Below are 20,924 nucleotides of genomic sequence, written 5' to 3' on the forward strand. Positions count from 1 at the left end.
CCAACAAATCACAGGACCCATGCCAATTTGATCCTCAAGAAAGCCACTGGCCAGCTCTTGATGAATAGAAAAAGTAGAGGTAGATTTCTTGCTGAAGTACCACTGCATGTTTATGTCCCCAAATCGCAGACCCATACGATGCTATTGCACTGCTTTTTGAGGCATACATTTTAAGCAAGACTTCAAAAGGCTTTGCGCCCTTAAATGGGAAATCCAAGTGCCTCCTTCATCAAAAAAACCTCCCAAATAGGGGAAAGAGGAGACCCTTGACAGCTCAACTCCTTCACAATTAAAAGTTTTATGTTTTTAAGGCCTCTGCCCTATTGTCATCGTATGCAATTAGGTTTTTTTTTACAATAAGGTCCAGGGATTGCATAAAAGATCCAAAATAATCCAAAAGTTTCTGCAGGCCAACTGCAGTGCAGGTCAAAAGAATTGTATCATCCGCATATAGGAGAGCAGGAATAACCCTGTCCTCTAAATGTGGAATGTCTAAAGTGGCGGTGCTAAGAGAGGTATTTAAATTATTTATATACAGAAAAACGAGCAAAGGGGCTAAAATACAACCCTGACGAACCCCTTTGTCAATTTTAAAGTGCTTCGTGCATTTACCATCTTGGTTTACTCTGACCCTAGTATAAAGCTCCTTATGGAGATCTGCTAAAAAATAGACTAGACAGCGGTCCATCCCCATATCCATCAATATGGACCATAACTTTGTTCTATTTACTAGGTCAAAAGCCGAAGACAGGTCTATAAAGGCCAACTGCAGCGTACCTTGTTTCGCCACTGTACATTTCCCTACCAAAAGGTGCAGGTTTAAACATTGATCTATTGTACTTCCACTTTTTCTAAAGCCATATTTGCAATCTAATAAAATTCCAGAGTCATCCAACCAATCAGAAAGTTTATTCAAAATAACTCTACCTAAAACTTTCACCACTGAATCGATCAAGGGGATAGATCTGTAGCAAGCTGGGTCACCTCTCTGCCCCTTTTAAAATGCTGGGATAATAGTTGAGAGAGACCAGGAAGAGGTAAATCCGTGCTTACTAGCCGTATTTAGAAGATTAGTGATAATATTCGCCCAGAGCTGTGGCCTCATTTTATATAAAGCGGCCGGGACACAATCGAGGCCAGGGGCCTTATTCCTAGTCATTTGCGCTATAGCTGCTTCCACATTAGTTTCTATAAAAAATCAATGATATATTGCCCTGGGCTAAAATAGAAGTGGCTTGAGAGACCATCTCGACTTGTGATGCTCCATAAATCGTATTAAAATGGGTGTACCACTGATCCTCAGTAATATTACATTCTAAGGGAGTGTTATTTAGTCCCGTAAAAAAGGGTTTAGTGACTATAGCCCAAAATCTTGCACTATCCCTATTGATCTCAACCGAAAGCAAGTCGTTCCATGCATCTTCTATATTTACCTGCTTGCGGCGATTAATCGTACATTTATACAGCTGTTTCAATTGGGCGACAAGGGAACAATCTCTAGTGACCTGCTTCAGGACAGAAATAAGCTTTTGGTGGGCTTTCGAACACTCTTTATCAAACCCTTTCTCCCCCAAATTAATATTACTTCTGGTCGGGATTGTTAGTCCCAACGCCACCTGAGCACAGATCTCTACAAATGCCAATAAAACCTCTGGGGCCTTATCTACAGGATTAAGACATATATTAAAATTAGGGCTCCCGGTTTTCTGTTTTTAAGGATTTATACACAAAAATACAGACGGAAAACTATTTTTCCATTGTCTGTATTTATATTTAGAAACTGAAAATACTATTAAAACTGTGCATGGATTAGGTCACCTTCTGGCATGTGCTAATCAGCAGTGAGGAAGCACACCTCGGGTGCACATTAAGCTCCTCTGCAACAATCTACTGGCGCCAAGTGAGTCTCTCGCCTCAAAGATACTCACTTGCAGTGCACATTATGTTGAAGGCAGATGGCCAATTGTCATTTTAAATGTGATAATCATCTGCAGTCAGAATGACAATGGGCTGTCCACAGCCTGTGCGAGGTCGGAGATTGGCTGTTGCATCCCATGAAGGTCCGAAGAAAAGTGTGAGCTGGCCCCCAGAACTTTTTCCCTCCAGGGGCTTACTGCAGCTAAACTCCCTAGGTGCTCTGATAAACACTAAACAAAGCACGGGCCTTGAGAAAGCTGACACCGGCCCATTGTGCCTGCTGCCACCAGGCCCTGGTGCGGGGGTGCCAGGAGCTATTCACACAGGAGCTGCGGGTTCACACCTCTCCCTCCAACAATGGACTGCCAGGGATGGGCATTCCTTCCTGAACTCGATGTGCTTAAGGACCATCTGTGAGGGCTGGCTGCAGGGAGGTTCAGGCAGCAGCATCCCCTCCATCCATCACAGCTTTCAGGACCGGCTGAGGCATAATTTTATAAATTGTTTGCATTGCACATTCCCCTGTCAGACTTGTACAGCTCATCTGAAGGCAAGAAGACAAATTGTCCATGCAGGTGTTCTCGTTGTACTAGAGCATTCTGGTACTTGTAGTCCCTGTTGTAAAGGCTGCATCTGGTGTCTAGGCACACTGCCAGCCTGCTGATAACATACTACGGCATACCTTCAGCCTGTTTTCTGCGTAGACACACTGCCAGGCTACATGTGACACACAGACTTTTCACTAGAGGCAAAGATCATAAGGCGCTCATGTCATATTTGAACAGTGAATCACATCCTAGCTACACTTGCAGAGGACAGTCCCCTGAATGTTGCACTCCATTTGTAGTTCAATGGAAATTGAGAGCTTGGAAGTAGGGGGGTGGTAGGCGCTGCAGCACCCCCAAAATTGCCGTGCTGGAGTTCAGAAGGTGAATGAGCAACAAAGGCGCCTTCGCTTTTTTAACTAGTTACAATTGCTGCTCATTCAAACACAGAGGGCTAGTGGCAGTCTATGTCTTCCCACACATTTCTGCTTATTCTTTTAACATGGAAAAATGTGTTTACTTTCTCTGACTATAAGGGGAGAGGATTTTGTAATATGAAATAGGTGAATATATTGCTGGGGTAAATGGAGAGTGAAAGGATATGCAGCAGGATGTCAGTTTTTGGTAACAGATAAGATTTCAAGGAATGCGAATGAACCGCACAAATATTTCAAAATATATCAGCAGTTAGGAAAGCACAAAGGAACCAAAGATTTTAATAGGATCAAAATAAATCAAGACACTTTACTGAGGAAACATAAAAAATTACTATGAAAAATGCAGAGGTTTTTACTGTGGGAAGTGCAGCTCATGTATGTAGCATCGCACTCGAAAGTTGGATCAATTAATACTGTGATACTAACAAATCCAATGCATTTCTTGTATGTTATAGAAGCAGTGCAGCACTAAGTTTACGCAATGCCTTCAACTTCAAGTGTAGAAAGGCATTTTATTTTCGCTGTGTTTTCAATTTAAATAAATGTGGAAAAATACTAGCAGTAGCATAGTCTTTTGCGTGTGGCAAAAATAAATGTGGATAAATACATAAAAAAATGCCCAAAAAATAAATATGGATAAATATAGATGCAAATGGCTAAAAAATAAATACCATAAAGCCTGGAGCCCTAATTAAAATTCTCATCCGCTTTAAGCAATAAATCTTGAAGGAAAGACTCCAGAATTATACTAGTCCATTTTAGCCTCCGTCCCTGGTCTGTGGTCCCTACATGTATTCTGGTGGTTCATTGTCTCTCTTTCTCGTTAAGGCAAATTGACTCACATAACTAAAGGGTAACAGGCTTGTGGTCACTATAATCAGACCAAATTGCACCATACTTAATGGCTTGGGATGATAATACTGAAGAAATAAAAATATAATCAATTATAGAATCTTGTCCCCTTGCCTTAAAAGTAGGGTTCCTCCTCCTGAAGGACTGGGCTATTCTAAGGCCCAGCGGTGCCAGGGAACAACACCTGAAACCTTTGTGGGTTACCTGTTCCGGCGTACAAATCACAGAGACACGGGACACTTCCTTCGGCGTCAAAGATCAAGGTTTATTTACTGCAGGGATACAGAAATCGCAAGAAGTACAGTGGATCGCTCCTTTTATACATATTTTAGTCATAACACAACATGGCGAACAAAAGGTTACAATTCAGTTCCCACAGTAAACTTCAAAAGGGTTGCTTTCATGTATTCAGGAGCCCGAAACATAATTACAGTAGCATCGCCGGTTCCCAACTGTAAAAGTACGTTATCCCATCATTAAGTACATTCCATTCTGGTTGTAAACGAGTTAAGAAAAGAGACAGAAACAGGTGCAAGGAAGACAAAGATAGACAACAGATTGAAAAAGAATGTAGGGGCAATATCGGAAGCACGATTGCAGGATCAAAAGGATTCTTGCCTAATGCATGCACGGCTGAAACAATAGACCGGCACGGCAAGATGAGCCTCGAGCTGAGCCATCTGCCTTTGCAGTGTCATCCCCCTCGCCATAAAGACACCCTCAAAGGAACACGTGTCTTCCGCAAGAGCTTGGGAATCCCAGGGTCACGAAGCGGACAGTGTCCGTTCGCTGGCTACTTGAGGGCAAGATACAAAATGGATGCCGTATCTAAAATGGAACCTGTGGGTTCAGATGGAGAAACCCACAAATAAGATGAACGGTTCAAGGCAGCGTAGCGAAAACGCGTACACCCATTAAACTCGTCATTTGCGGTTCATAGATACCAAACTCGTCCATATTCGAACGAGTCAAAAACACCATTATGATTGTCACGGAACCTCAGACGCTCCTTTTGCCCTCATGTAGGCAAGCACTAGTCGATATCAGAATCGATCTCAAAATTCATCAGATCATTCAGATGTTGCTGCAACATTATTCTATCCATCAATGCTTCTTTGGTAACAGATGGCCATCCTATACACGACGTAGCACAGAGGCCACATAAGGCAGGACCACACTGCACGCAAAGACAACACGCGAACAGGAATGTCACAACAACCCCGAAGATCATCAGAATCTTCCAACCCCACGTCGACATTAGGCCCCAAAACCATCCGAGTAGCGTCCAATCACCTACGTCCACGTGTATGGACTCGGAGATCTTATGCAACTTCGAGATAGCTTGATATACAGTTGGAGCGTTGTCAGGAATGAAAATACAGCAACTCGAATGGATCACCTTGCACACACCACCTCTATCTGCAAGTACAACGTCTAAAACCATACGGTTCTGCAACGTCATAAGTCTATCCGCCTGAAGCTCGGCCGTCAGATTACCAAGGGCACTTGCAGTTATATTAGCAGTCGATTCTACCACACGAGTCAACTGTCTCAGTTTCCTACTATTAACCATGGGTCCCCAAAACGCCAGGAAACCCTTAAAGAAGTCTCCTGCTTCTTGACCGGCAGTGTCCTCTTTGCTAATAACGCCTCTCACAACTCTAGTCTTGTGATAGTCCGAGGCAACTGTAAAAGTCGGTGGCAACAGATTCGCAATGTAACAGGTGCCCGAGAAGTCACGGGGCAACCACGTATATGCGCGATCATAACATACAAAATAGGTACCCTTGGCAGTCAGAAAAACAGGGGAAGAGAGCATTGGTAAAACATACGTTTCAGTGCAAGCACTCTTCCCAAGCTGGGCTCGCGGATTTCGGCCAAGGCCTTGCAAGCAGAAATTACCAAGATGGGGTACGATCCAGATCGGAGACGAGCTTTTAAGCTGTCTATCACCCACTGACATGCTATACTCAGCCTCACTCAGGTCCTTGTATGCTCGCACCTCTTCCTCTGGAATAAGCGATGCATCAAAAATATCTCTATCTAAGTCAACAATCGCTCTTGCCAAAGGCTTGTGGTACGGGCTGGGACCAGGATCTGCAGAGTGTGGCTCTCGATGGGGGTAGGAATCTAGTGCACTAATGAATATAGTTTGGAATGGTCGAGCTGACCCCTGGGAGCTGTAAGGAAGAACCAAATACGGAATACCCCTCTCCATGGTATTTGGCATTAACCCACACACCCAACAGTTAGTAGTATTCATCACCAACTGATGCTGATGTAGGAGCTGGACAAAGGAGTTGTTCATGAATTCCGCACGTCTAACCTGTTCATGTTGGGACAGAGGATGAAAGGAATGTGGAGAAACAGTGGGAATAGAATTTAGTTCAGAAGAAGAAGAAGTAGGTGAAGCGGAAGGCAATAACGGCTGTATTCCAAAATACACTCCACCCACTAATAGCATAGAAACAGTCAAAAATAGCAGGAATACTTGAAACAGAAAGCATTTTGTTCGTACAACCCTATGCAATTTCAACCTTTGAGCCGACATCCTCTCTACTTCCGACAGCTTAGAGAACTCCATCCTCTAAAAACCGTCCGCAACGTTCTTGACGCACTTCGTTCTGAGTAGCGATTATCAATTCCCAGGAGTTCCCAGGAATCGACAAAAGTAACCGACCTAGTGTCAGGAACCTGCTCAACAGAAGGAAGTACCCACTCGGCCCTACGGTCAAGCCGGATGAAAGGTTTTCTTAAACAAACATTCAATTTTAATGCAAATCTCCTAACTGTGGAAAAAAGGAACACACATGAAAAAGAACTCAAGAATTAATAGAGGATGCAATTGTTCATAATGTTCGTGGCAACAATAAGGGGTAATGTGAATTCAAAAGGACAAACAAAAAGGATTTCTTTTATTAGTCTTTGTCACGAGAACGAAGGAAATATCGACTTCTCCCAGGACGAGTCTGCTCTTCAAATAATTGGTCAGGTTGCAAAACAGTGTTCGACCGATCAGATGACAGTTCAGGCCTCGAATTCTCCAACGCTGACGATTCAACAAATGTATCTGGCTGCAATTAAGTGTCTCCTACAGGTTGAGCATCACTAAACGGCACAAAACGTAGAGGGGTCTCTGTTTCCGTTGCGGCAATACCAGTTCTCACCCAAGAATCTGCTGGTAAAGGGATCGGGACTTTCTTGGTGTGGGTGGCGTGCACCCAATTCTTTCTGCCTTCCAACCGAACTGCAGTCCTTGTAGCCAGCAGTACTTGGAAGGGACCCACAAATCTCGGCTCCAAGTTACGCTTTCTCCCAAAGTTGCGGGTGACCACCCAGTCACCCGGTTGGAGCCGATGTCCAGGACCCTCTGTCTGTGCCGGTAGAGCTTCAAAGACCTGTTGATGAATTAACCTCAGTTTAGCAGTCAGATCATAAAGATAATCAATCAACATTGGGTATTCGAGACTATCAAATGCCTTAGGCCTCGGAACTCCCCAAATGTTCGCAGGACGGCCGAACACAATCTCATATGGGCTAAGCCCTACTCGAGAGTGCACAGTCGCCCTGGTCGACAAGAGAGCTAGAGGCAAGGCATCAGGCCATGACAGACCAGTCGTAGCTTGAATCTTAGCAAGTTTCAGTTTCAGAGTGCCATTGTACCCTTCCACTAAACCTGCTGGCTGGGGATGATTGGCGCTATGGAATTTTCATCGAATTCCAAGGCCCTTACACACACTCTTCATCACACTCCCCACAAACTCACTTCCGTTATCTGACCATACAATCCGTGGCATTCCATACCGAGGAAAGTATTCCTTCAGTAAGACTTTCGCGGTGGACAGGGCAGTATTATCTTTAAGAGGATAGGCCTCAATCCATCTGGACAACGCGCAAACCACAACTAAAACATATTTCAGGTTATTGCATCTCTCCATATGGATGAAGTCCAGTTGGGTAACCTCAAAGGGACATGTAGGAGGAGGAAAATGGCCAGGTGTAGTGGGAGTGCCCTTACCAGGATTATACATCATACATACCATACAATTCTTAACCACCCTCTCAGCACACTTAGCAATACCATCATTCTTCCATACAGGGGACAACAACTTACATATACCTTTCGCACTAATATGTGACAAGCCGTGAGCCATGGTCACGACGGCTAGCACATATGCATCCGGTAACATCCACCTCTGACATTCTGACAAATCAACCCAACATCCATGCGCATCTAACTTTCCCGTACTTTCTTCCCACTGAGTCTTTTCAGTTTCAGTGGCCTCATTCTGAATCGCTTTCACGCTCTCAACAGTGTCCTCACACATACCAGTCTCCGCAGGCCACCTTACTGAACTGGTAACGTACATTCGGGTTGCAAGATTCTTAGCTGTTTCCTTAGCAATCTCATCCGCAAACGCATTACCGCGACCAACATCGTCCTTGACCTTTCGGTGCGTGCTGCATTTAATGATTGCCACCTGCTTAGGCAACGTAAGTGCGTCCAAAAGATCGTTCATGAGCTGTCCGTGTTGGATCTTCGTACCATGCGATGTCATAAATCCTCTTTCTCTCCACAAACGACCAAAGCTATGTGCAACGCCAAACGCATATTGACTATCTGTAAACACATTCACTCGCTTTCCCTTAGACAAAACACACGCTCTCGTCAACGCAATCAACTCTGCCGCTTGTGCTGAATTCTGACTCAATCTCGCAGTTTCCACAACCGTACTCAACGTCACTACAGCATACGCAGTCGTCACATCACCATTCGGCAACTTAAAACATGAACCATCAACATACAGAGTACCATCGGGATCTGCCAATGGAGTGTTTTTTAGGTCAACACGACCCTTCGTTTCTTCCTCAGTTCGTAGATAACAATCATGTGGTGGTACATCATCTGATTCCATATTAGTCGGCAACAATGTCGCCGGATTCAGCACATTACAGCGCTTGATTTGTATATGACTTGCCAAAAGCGTCAACTCATAACCAGACAACCTTGAGCTCGTCAAGTGTTGAGTTTTCGTCCGATTCAAGAGAGTGTCAACTGCATGCGGAACCATCACCGTAAGCATATTATCCATGACCAGGCCTGCAGATTGCCGGATGGACACCGCAGCTGCCGCTGTCGCTCTCAGACAACTCGGCAATGCTCTAGCTACTGGGTCCAAGGTCGAGGAAAAATATGCACATGGTTGCTGCCTACAGCCAAATTGTTGCGTCAAGACACTCAACGCACAACCCTCTCTCTCGTGAACGTATAGTGTAAAACGGCTTACTGTAATCAGGAGTACCTAACACAGGAGCCGAACACAACACATCACGCAATTCAGAAAAACTTTTCTGACACTCTTCAGTCCATGGCAAAGGAGTCGGAACATCCTTGCACGTGAGGGCTACCAATGGCTTCGCTAGCAATGAAAAATTTGGAATCCATTGCCTGCAGTATGACGTGATACCTAGAAAGGCACGCACATCTCTCTGAGTTGTTGGCACAGTCATCCGAGCGATCGCTGCAATTCTTTCTGGGGTCAACCTTTTTCCCTCCTTTGACAATAAGTGACCTAGATAGGTTACTTCTTGACAACAATATTGTAGCTTAGAAGGTGACACCTTGTGATGTAAGTCACATAGATGCTGTAACAGCGATACTGTAGCAGCTTTGCAAATCTCTTTAGTGTCAGCAGCCACTAATAAGTCATCAACGTACTGAATCAAGGCCGCACCAGCCGGTAACACAAACGTATCAAGTTGACTCTTTAGGGCTTGGCTGTAGATCGATGGACTCTCACAGTAGCCCTGAGGAGCGCGTTTAAACCTGAAGCTGCGACCACCTAATGAGAAGCCGAATAGAGCTCTGCTTTCCTCAGCAATCGGAATGCTAAAGAAAGCATTCTTCAAATCGATTACTGAGAACCAAGAGGCAGAGGCTGGAATCAGAGTCAGTAAAGCCGTAATGTCAGGCACCAAAGGAAATTGTGGAATCACAATCTTATTCACCTCTCGCAAATCAATGACAAAACGGTACACAGGAGGTTTGGATGGATCAGTTCGTTTTAGAATAGCTAACACAGGACTATTACACACATTTCCCTGAGTTTCCTCAATAACATCCTTCTCGATCAAATCATATATGATCGCTAATAGCGCTCGTTCACCATCAAGAGAGATACGATACTGGGGAATACGTGGTAATCGCACATTCGATTTCAATTGGACAACATAAGGTGATATGTCCAGCAGGCCCACATCATTGGGACCTGTTGCCCACAAAGACTCAGGAAGAGAACTCAATTCCGGTGGGAGCTTATCAGTTGACAAGTACATAGGAGAGATCACTCTCTGACCCAATGTAAGCTCCACTCCCGCAGGAGAACAGTACAGAGTCGCATATAACCGTTTCAACAAATCCAGGCCCAAAAGATTCTTACCACAACCAGTAGTCAAGATCAAAGGAGCTTCTAGCTCACGAGGCCCAATTGTAAGGGGCAAAGGGCTTGAAACCGGATTGCTAACGGGGGCACCAGAGAATCCAACGGAAACATTCGTTAAGCCAGACAAAGTTGCGCCAGGGAGTTTCGAATGCATGATGGAACTTTTCGCTGCACCAGTGTCCAACAGAAAAGGCTCAGCTACGCCAGATGTGGCAACTGCGACGTAAGGCCCTCTCTGATCAACCGGAACTGATACTACTCCCTCTCTTTGTCTGTGGCTGTCCGAGTAATTACCGTCAGCATCGATATCATGCTCGACGTAATAGTCATCCACATGATACTGTGCAGATCTACCAGACGATGAATTGCGCTGATCAAAGCAATTGTTCGAGTCTGATGAAGTGGTAGAACGTTCATTCTGATTTTGAGTGACACCGCAACCTCTACCACGTGAAGCCTGTTGAGGACCACTACGACCTCCTCGAGCCGAAACACCATTATTTCGGTCACGTAAAACCGGACAGTTAAACTTCAAATGGCCCTCACCCCTACAATATGAGTAAGTATGGGCGGAAAATCCGTTCCGCTCGCGGATTTTGCGGATTTTCGGTAAATTCGCAATCCGCGAGATTCGCGAATTTCCCGCGAAATCCGCAAATCCGCGAGCAGCGGATTTTATGGCTTGCTCGCACTGTTCGCGTGAGTTAGCGGCTTCCCAGTTCAACTTCCCGCCCCGCGAATAAGCGCTAAATTGCAGAAATACGATCTTAGCAAAACTGAAACTACTTACCAGGTTCAAAAGTTCAAGCTCATCATTAGTAGCCATTTCCTGTAGTGCTTCCTGAGGGGCTCCTCCAGAGTTCAGTTGCCTACTTGCAACTATTATGTGACCCTGCTCTGACCCTCAGAATAGTTACACATATGCCACAAAGGTCCTGAATTACAGCTAAGGGAGACAAGCAGGAGCCAGGCTGGAAGTTCAAATCCAACAGTGACACATTAATCAGCCCCTAATTCATTATTGTCAGTTGGGGCAGGGCAGGTGTTGTAACTAACTTTGCAACAATGAAAGCACTTAGCAAGTGCAAAAGATCACTAATCAGGAAGCACTAAGGAAGCAGGTGCCAGCTAAAAAAATATTCTGTGACACATTAATCAGCCCCAAATTAATTCAGGTCACTTGAGGCAGGGAAGGTGTGCTTTGCTTTGCCACAATAATGTACACTGGACAACCAGAGGGTGCTGTGATGAAACTGAGGGTGGCATGAGTAGTCAGAGAGTGGCAGTGGTGACAGAGGGTGGCAGTGATGAAGAAGAGTGTCCCAAACAGGCTGGACACGTAGAAACAACAAGTTCTCAAAACTTGCGACCCGACAGGTAAGTTCGCGTTTGCGAAATTGTACAAAACCCTCGCGAACTGGCAGAAACCCGCGCAAACACAAAAAAAATCCGCAAATTCGCGAGAATTCGCGGATTTTTGCGGATTGCGAGTTCGCAAATCCGCAAAATTCGCGAATGCGAGATTCGCAAAATTCGCCCATGCTTAAATATGAGCATTGATTATATCCAAGCATAGATCTCGGTGTAGAGGAGTCAGTACGCGACTGCGTCCTAGAAGACTGTGATTACGATCGATTTTGCTGCTGTGAGTCATTTTGATTCGAGCGCGGAGGATACGCTTACTGCAACAAAACCTTAGTTTTAAGCTCCTTCGTTTTTTTATCTGCACAATCATTTTCTTCCTTTTCTCTATTTTCGTAATATTGGGCCGTTGCTAATATTTGAGCAGAGGTAGAAACAGCCCACGAACTTTCGGAATTCTTTAATTTGTTGCTGAATTCAGGCAATAAATTCGACACAAATTTATCAACAAACAGTCGCTGACCTCCCTCAGTGCTCATATCTTGACCACTGTGATCGATGAATGCCTCCTCAAATCTGGTAAAGAAATCAGAGACACTCTTGTCTTTCTTTTGCTTACACGCAGACAGTTTATCCCAGTTAACTCTCATTGCTGGCATAAGTGTCTTCATAAGTGTAATAATCCTCTGGGGCAGATCAGTAATGAGCTGTTCAGGTTTAGGCCCACCAACTTGTCGTCCGTCTGCCGCCGCAAGAGTATCCCAATCACCGCCCAACTCGGCTACGTGATTCTCTTGACGGATTTTAGCCCAAATTGGTTGAGGTACTACATTACCGAACAACATGTCAATATCGGCAAGGTTCATAATAGTAGCATCCACTAGTTGAGATAGTTCCTTGTAATAACCTGCCGGATTTTTCCGGGGGTCAGGCAAAGATTGTTTCACCTGCAAGACTTCCGATCGCTTCCATGGGAGGTGTATCCAAACTCTCTGGAAGTGTGGCAAAATAGCAGGATTAGCAGCAGCATCACCTGGCATCCACACTGGGGGAACTTCTTGCATGGGATACGGACCAGGGTGTGCCATCCACTCCTCGGTGGCGTCATTAAACAATGCTCGAGGTTGTACCGTAGATCGAAAGGATAAGAGACGCTCTAAAGCACGTCGAACATTACCACCCACAATCATACTGTTCGAAAACTGATTCTGGAGTTCAGTCATTTCGGGCGGTACATTGTCTACCTCATCATTATCCCACTCCTCTCGTAAGGATTTACACATTTCCTCAAACACAAATCTTTGTGTGGGCTCATTAAATTGAGAAAACGTGTCGAAAACTATGCGCGGGGTGTACTTAGCAGGATGCCTAATCCATTTGCGCGTCATTTTCACTAACGTCTCACTCTCCCTACCACCAGGAATTTGATTTCGTCTCTGAGAGACATCAGAAACATCGGACCCGAGGATCGGTCCAAATGGAGAGTAAAGATTAGCAACAGCATTAGGTATGCGACTACGAACAGAAGGAGAAGAGGAGAGAAGTACAGGGGCAACAACATGAGGGCTAAACGTAGGAGCAGTAGGAGTAGCCAAAAGAGCAGAAGTAGCGGGAACAGCAGACTGAGAAGGTATAGGCAGTGGAGCAGTAGGAAGAAGGGCAGGCAAGGGAGCAGGGACAACTTGAGGAACAAGAGGATTCGGAAGGAACGACAGGTTGAGGAACAGGAGGAACCACAGGAGCTGTAGTATCCCGTGCGTATGGAGGTGGGGATTTCAGTAGATAGGACAACAAAGGGTCCTCTACCGCTTCTTCTCCCTTTTTATCAGAACTCGACGGTAAAACAGGATAACACTTATCCACCGCCATATGTTGCAGTCTAGCAAAAACTTCCTTTTCCTTCTCTTCTTTGTCTCGCTGAAACTGCTCTGCATTTCGCATCACCGTAATGATACCTTCTCTCTTATTTTTCTTAATCTGTTTGATCTCTTTCTGCGTGGCCTCTTTGCACCATAACCGAAAGGAATCAAACATGGCCGGCCTAGCTATCTTTTTAAACAATTTTGCTTCGAGATTGTCCAAAATTGCAGTTTCGAAACTACCAGGGGGTGGCCAACTAAGGACACCATCGTCTTTAGTGTAGCGGATCCAATAATCATTATATACAATAGGACCCACTCCATGGCGACTATAGAGCTCATAGATCGGAGTTCCAACTGGAGGTATCGGACATGAGTCCTCCAATCGGGAATCCGCACCGCAACATTTAAAGAAACCAAACAAAGTACTACGGCCAGGCATCGTGCACACTAACCGAGTTTACAAACTTCAAGGGTTATCGAATTACGATGTCCTTGCAAAAATGCAAGACTCTCGGTTTTTGGCAATTGCAATCGTCAAATAAAACCCAACAACTAAGAACCAACAACTAAGAACCACAAATGCAATGGAACCATGCAAACAACCAAGTTTCAACAACAACAACCAAGGCTTCTGGGAGCGACCCACAAATACTTAACTGAAAGAACGATGGCGTCACCAGGAAGGCCCGTCTATCGTCTCGCCGTACAAAGGACTACGCCAGGCACCAAAACAGGTCGACAGTCAGGGCATCAGTCCGTCGCAGCCGTCAGGAGGCGGGAATCTTCGGGGGAAAAGTCTTCGGACCACTTATTTCGACAACAGGATCGATGAAGCGGGGTGCACCTTTCCTCGGAGATTTCACACGAAGTTCCTCACGATCGTCGGGCTTTGGACCGGTACCGCTGATGTCGCCCCACGTTGGGCGCCAACTGAAGGACTGGGCTATTCTAAGGCCCAGCGGTGCCAGGGAACAACACCTGAAACCTTCATGGGTTACCTGTTCCGGCGTACAAATCACAGAGACACTGGACACTTCCTTCGGGTCAAAGATCAAGGTTTATTTACTGCAGGGATACAGAAATCGCAAGAAGTACACGGCGTGTAGGTTCTGGGAGACTGCTTCGAATTGCAACAGTGGATCGCTCCTTTTATACATATTTTAGTCATAACACAACATGGCGAACAAAAGGTTACAATTCAGTTCCCACAGTAAACTTCAAAAGGGTTGCTTTCATGTATTCAGGAGCCCGGAACATAATTACAGTAGCATCGCCGGTTCCCAACTGTAAAAGTACGTTATCCCATCATTAAGTACATTCCATTCTGGTTGTAAACAAGTTAAGAAAAGAGACAGAAACAGGTGCAAGGAAGACAAAGATAGACAACAGATTGAAAAAGAGTGTAGGGGGCAATATCGGAAGCACGATTGCAGGATCAAAAGGATTCGTGCCTAATGCATGCACGGCTGAAACAATAGACCGTCACGGCAAGATGAGCCTCGAGCGGAGCCATCTGCCTTTGCAGTGTCATCCCCCTCGCCATAAAGACACCCTCAAAGGAACACGTGTCTTCCGCAAGAGCTTGGGAATCCCAGGGTCACGAAGCGGACAGTGTCCGTTCGCTGGCTACTTGAGGGCAAGATACAAAATGGATGCCGTATCTAAAATGGAACCCGTGGGTTCAGATGGAGAAACCCACAAATAAGACGAACGGTTCAAGGCAGCGTAGCGAAAACACGTACACCCATTAAACTCGTCATTTGCGGTTCATAGATACCAAACTCCATTATGATTGTCACGGAACCTCTCTCCCTGCAATGCTTGTGTTTGGTTGGCACAAGTCAACTGCTGCCAGGAAATCCTCCAGGCATTCTCCTTGTGGGCTATCCTAAAAGTGGCAACTAAGGGGATTCTCTGGGCTTAGGTAGTCTACCACGAAACAATCCTTCAGACACGAGTAAACATTAAAATCTCCCAGGATAAAAATAGAATAAGAAATGGTCTGTTTGAGACAATAATCAATTAAAAAACCTTATAGGCTAATTGAATGCTCATTTAAAAATCCAACCTTGGGTGAGTTTTAGAAATTTACTATTAACAATTTCATAGAGTTAACATTATTCATTTCTACAGCCAAACAATTGGTAGCACAGGTATACACCGAGCAATATTTTCCCTTCACTTTTAGGATATTAGGGTCAAAAGTCCCCCATTTGCTCTCCCCGAGGTTGAAGGCCACGCTGACACAAAATGTGATGTATAACCATCCAGACAGAAAATATTTTCTCTTTCCCACATCTCTTGTAAACCCACTATATCACAAGCTTTAAGAAAATTAATCCATCTGGGTTCCCTACTTTTCTTTCTGAGTCCTGCAACATTCCAATTTAAGATCTTACAATTCCAATTCTCCGCCACCCTCTCCATAGGAGGTCCTTCTCCCCCTCCCCTCCCACTGGGACAAGGGGCTTCAGTCAATCGTTTTCACCCAAGCAACTTAGGCACTAGGTCATTCACCAATGTGTCCTCATTAACAGGTTTAAAAAGTAGTTTGGGGGTAAATGGACCTCTATTTTGAGTCAAATTATCAAGCCCTCTGTTTTGAGTCAAATTATCGAGCCGATTCATCCCTGAACCCTGCCTCGAAAATGGATCAACCTTCTTTTTCATTTGTGACGAGGTCCCCAACGTGGTCCTACCTAGGGTGCTAACCAGGGTGGATGCTCTGGTTGCTCTCTGGTTGCTCTCTGGGGGTGGGTAGAAAAACCCCAATGGTAAAGCCCTTATGCCCCCTGGACCTGCATTATAACCTCCATTAAACAAGAATCCTGCCACCCCTATTTGATCAAAGTTAATAACAATACAGTCTCCTTTGCCTTCTTTAATCCTCTGTCCTACTCCACCAACACGTCTCACCATTATAATGTGAGCTGAGGCCTGTGCCCCATTTGCTGAGTGTTGTTTGCACCAAAACTTGGTTTTACGTAAGAGGTCCTCAGTGGTTTCTAGCTCATTCATTTTAAGTGTAGGTACTCCTGTAAGCACTGCGACTAATGGGGTGGCCTCAGGTGGGAGATTGAGTCTAAAATTGTTATATCTTTTACAATCCCCCCTACTACCATGGGACTCTCCTAAATTCTTGGGTTGGTTATTCACCGCAGTGACACAGTCAGGTTGCCTTCGTACATTACCACCCCATATATTCTGAATGGCAGTACCCCTGGTTGATACGCCCTCCTTTGCAGTAACATCTGAGTGTGTGGTGATATTACTGTCACTTTTATTCTGTACGCCGGCCCCCCTGAGTGTTGTACCCTCCTCTACAATAGAATCCGATTGTACGGTTAAGTTCTTGCCACTTTGATTATTCATAACACTATCAGTCTGTTTCAGTTTTTCAAACAACAGGGTAAATTTCCTATCCATTAGATCTTTGAACTGGGCGAGTACAGATCCCAGGGTGCTCTCCACAGCAGAAACAAGAGCAGAATCCCCATACTATTCCTGCTTAGTGATGAGGCAGGAATGACATTGTCCGTCTGTGTTCCAACAGAATTGGTTAAAGATAGTAAATGGTTAGCTGCATGGCTTACAGGTTTTGCGCCCTTGTTACTTTTAATTTTTTTGGCACCAATACCCTGTTTTCATTTAGCAGATGGCTCTTTCACTGTTGCCTCATCCAATGGTTTGGAGACCCGTGCTCTGGTGGCTATCCCTAGCCCGTTGGAAACAACTATTGGGGGTGTGTCTGGGGTCGGCAAGAGAGGAGTTGTGAGCACATTACGGGGGTGGTAGGTAGACACGTTAATTGAGAGCCTCCTTGATTAGAAGAGCCTAAAGACGAGCATCTTAGGAATGTTAGACAGTCTAAGGAGGGTCGCCGCTCGGTCATCTCAACTTCATGAGTCAGCAACGACTCTGCCCTGATGATGAAGGTGTCTAATGCGCCTGTTACTCCTTTGCGTTTACTCATAATTAGTCCGTTAGTCCACAACTCTCAACAAATGATAGCTCAAGGACCGTATTATACTGAAGGGGAAGAAACACAAGGTTATTGACAGGGATGGAATGAGCTGTGACAGTACCTTTAGACTAATAGATGCACATGGATGCCGATACTCAGCAGTCAGAAGTCAGAGCGGGGGCCCAGCCCAGCCTCCTCCGGGCTCGGACGGGCACAGACGGGCCTGACCTTGGCTCGGGAGGGCCCACACACATGCCACGAAGAGGGAGTCGAAAGTGACTTTATGCGCCTTCGGGCGCGCAGAATGGTGATGGCGCCGCCACGCGAAAGCAGCAGGGCAGTCTGGGGGCTGAAGTCCCCCCTATTGTAGCAAGTCCAGGTGCCGGTGTAAGGGTGTGCGGGTCCCGCAAAGTGACTTTATGCGCTTCCGGGAACGCGGAATGTTGACGGTGCCTTCAGGCGCGGAAGCAGCAGGGCAGTCTGGGGGCTGAAGCCCTCAGCCAGGGGATGAGCAGGGTTTATTTTAGAAGAATGTCCCTCTTATCCCGACTAGAAAGAAGGATCCCTACTTGGACAGGGTAACAACCTGCCAACTGGAGACCCTATTTCTAACATGTGTTAATAACTCCTTCCTAGAATGTTTGGGGGTGATCCATCAAGTGTCAGGTGAGAAGAAAGGAGGGGTCCAAAAACACAATTTCGTTATGCATTTTTCCATATGAAAATTGAAAAGCGATATTGCAAAAATGGCTGAATGGAATTCCACCAGCTTTTTGTAATTTGGTGTCAATCAGCAGTTTTTGAGAAATTAAGGTTCTAAACTTTGTATATCTGGACAGTTGGGTTAGCGAGTGGCTCGTGATAGTCTTGTGATCACCCAAATTAAAAAAATAGAGGGATTTAATATACCAACTCGGATGTTTTTTCCCCATTGGCCACCTTGTTCCAGCAGGAGCAAAAGGCCCCCACTAGAGCTCACTCTCTGATTGGAAGGCCACAACATGAAGACAAATGTTGGGTCTGCCATTTCAGGACATGGGGACTCCATCACTGTTTCCTGGAAATTAGAAAAAAATAAGGTATAAGTGGGCAGGCTTGGGCTACTGTAACCCTCTGACAGTAGCTCCCGTGGGGCCAGGTTTTAAACATGTATACTTTTTGGAGCTGCTGTGATTCCACCGATGTCCTGGACTCCTGCGGCAATCCGGTCGGAGTTTGGACTTACATATGGTATTAAATTAATACTTTACATTTAAAAAACATAGAAATTCACTGAATAAACAAGGTTAAAGTGATATTAGAGTTAGTTATGGTAATAATATTTTACTTTACAATAAATACTCAGAAATGTACTGAACAAAGCAAAGGTTAAGGTGATGTTACAGTTCAGTGAAAATTTCAATGTAAACGCAACGTTTTAATCTGAAATTTAAGTTATAGTGAGGCCAATCCAACCCAGGTCAGTTATAGTGGCTATATACAGCCTTCAACCATGTGCAGTGGTGAGATTTGCAGACCTGCTCCACATGGCCATCAGCCAGGACCTGCACAAAAAAACCACAAATATAAGCAAGTGAGTTATTATTTGGGAAAGGTGTGTCCTACCCCGTTGTAGCACTTGACTGTTTTGTGGTAGCTAGACATAGCAATCCAAGGCCAAAGCAGGGGACGTGATGTGGGCTAGAACCTAAGACCACAACTATGTTGAGGTAATATGAAATTTTATGATCAATTGTGTCCCCTAACGTGAACCCCACCGTCTCCATGTACGAGCTTAAAGTGCATGTAACTTCCCTCCTCGACCAGCTATGAAGACGCAAATACATTTGCGTCCAACGTTAACATGTCCTCTTTCAGATCCACCCTGAATGGATCGATAATTCAGTTCCTAAGTATGCCTTGCCAACGTCTTTTCATGGTGCACTTTCACGTTTTCCTAGCTCTGCAGAGCTAAGCCCTGATTTCTGCCATCGAGCCCTTTCTGCTCTCTGCCTCCTGAAAGCTGCAACGTGGGATACATCCCTGACCTCTGTCCTACTCCCTGCGTGGCGAGCGGTGCCCGGCTCGGCCTGCTTGCCTGCCAAAGACAGTATTTTGCCTTCTAGTTATCAGTATAGCCGAGCTCAGCTCCTCGAAAACACATTCCAGTCTAGCAGAATAGATAAACAATTCCCCGGCTGCAGAGCAAAGGGCCCGGCCTCTCTGTCTCCATGCAAGTAATTCATTGCTCCCGTTACCATGGTAGGCCCATGGCCCCTCGCATTACACGCAGACACGTAGTCACATATGCACGCATTAATAGTCAGTATAGAGTAGCTTCTGCCCAAGAGACCTTGCCTTCTAGATAATATAGTTCCCTAAACACAAGATATCAGATATGATTTAGGAACGAGTCGATCTGACATGCCAGACTTCTGTCTCTTCCTCTAGTGCTAAATGTCAAGTCCCCTGCATCCTACAGCCTCACGTCAATCACACGTCATGCTGCTGCGCGAGAATCCTTGCTACAGATTTCTGCTGACATTGCAAGATTCCACTATGTATCCACCCACTTGTGACACTTTCATGTGACGTTTCTAGCACACACCTCTGTGTACGCCCTCGTGCACGCCTTTCTGTTACGCACATGTGTTCTTATCTTGTTTCTCTCAGCTGTTACGCCTTCTGTATCCATCACCATTATATGAATTGACTATGTATATTGTACTCTGTTAATAAAGTATTGTCTATCCCTTCCTGATCCTTAATGGTGAAAGGGACATGATACCCTGGTTCGAACCATTCCATTTTATGGAATAAAACCCTTATAACTCAGACATCACGGATTCTGCCTCTCATTTCCGATTGAGTTATTTTATTGAACTTTACTGCATAGAAATTCCGACAGTAAATATTTATTTACCACATTAATTTGGCGCCCGAATAGGGACCCTCCCCCACCCCACGCGCCGGGAGGTGCGTCGCAGGCTTCGGCCCCTGCCACAGCCGTGACGGACAATTACGCGTACCCGCAGGATTTCCTGTATCTCCCTCAGGCCTACGGAGGTGACGGAGACTGCGATCAGCATCCAGACGAGGCGGTGAGGAGTGCGGAGGATCCCGACCAGAGCCCAGCCGAGAGAGCAAGGTCCGAGGTGTCTAGAGGCCCACCAGTTCCGACGTGCCTGTGACGTCACGAGTCGAGTCCAGTCCAGTCCGGTCCAGTCCAGACGAGTTTTCCGAGGCCTTCCGTTCCGTGCTTCCCGGTGAGTACCGTTGCTGGGGACGCATCTAGACGGGTGCATTACTATGTATCCGGTCAAAACGGGTTTGGGTACACAGACCCGGTCTGCACTGCTTTAGCAGTGTATCTGTACTGTTTAGCAGTATATCAAGTAATTCGTGTCTTCTACGGTTCGATTTTGTTTTCGTTATAGAATTCATGTATAGTCAATATGTGTTTAACATGTTTTTATGTGATTAATGTCGTGGTGTGAGTGACTTTTCGATATACATTACTGTGTTCCTGTGTAAAAAGTGTGTTCAAGTTCGAGTAAGTGTCA

The sequence above is a fragment of the Lissotriton vulgaris genome, chromosome 2_1 (assembly GCF_964263255.1).
Source record: "Lissotriton vulgaris chromosome 2_1, aLisVul1.2, whole genome shotgun sequence".
Taxonomy (NCBI): Eukaryota; Metazoa; Chordata; class Amphibia; order Caudata; family Salamandridae; genus Lissotriton; species Lissotriton vulgaris.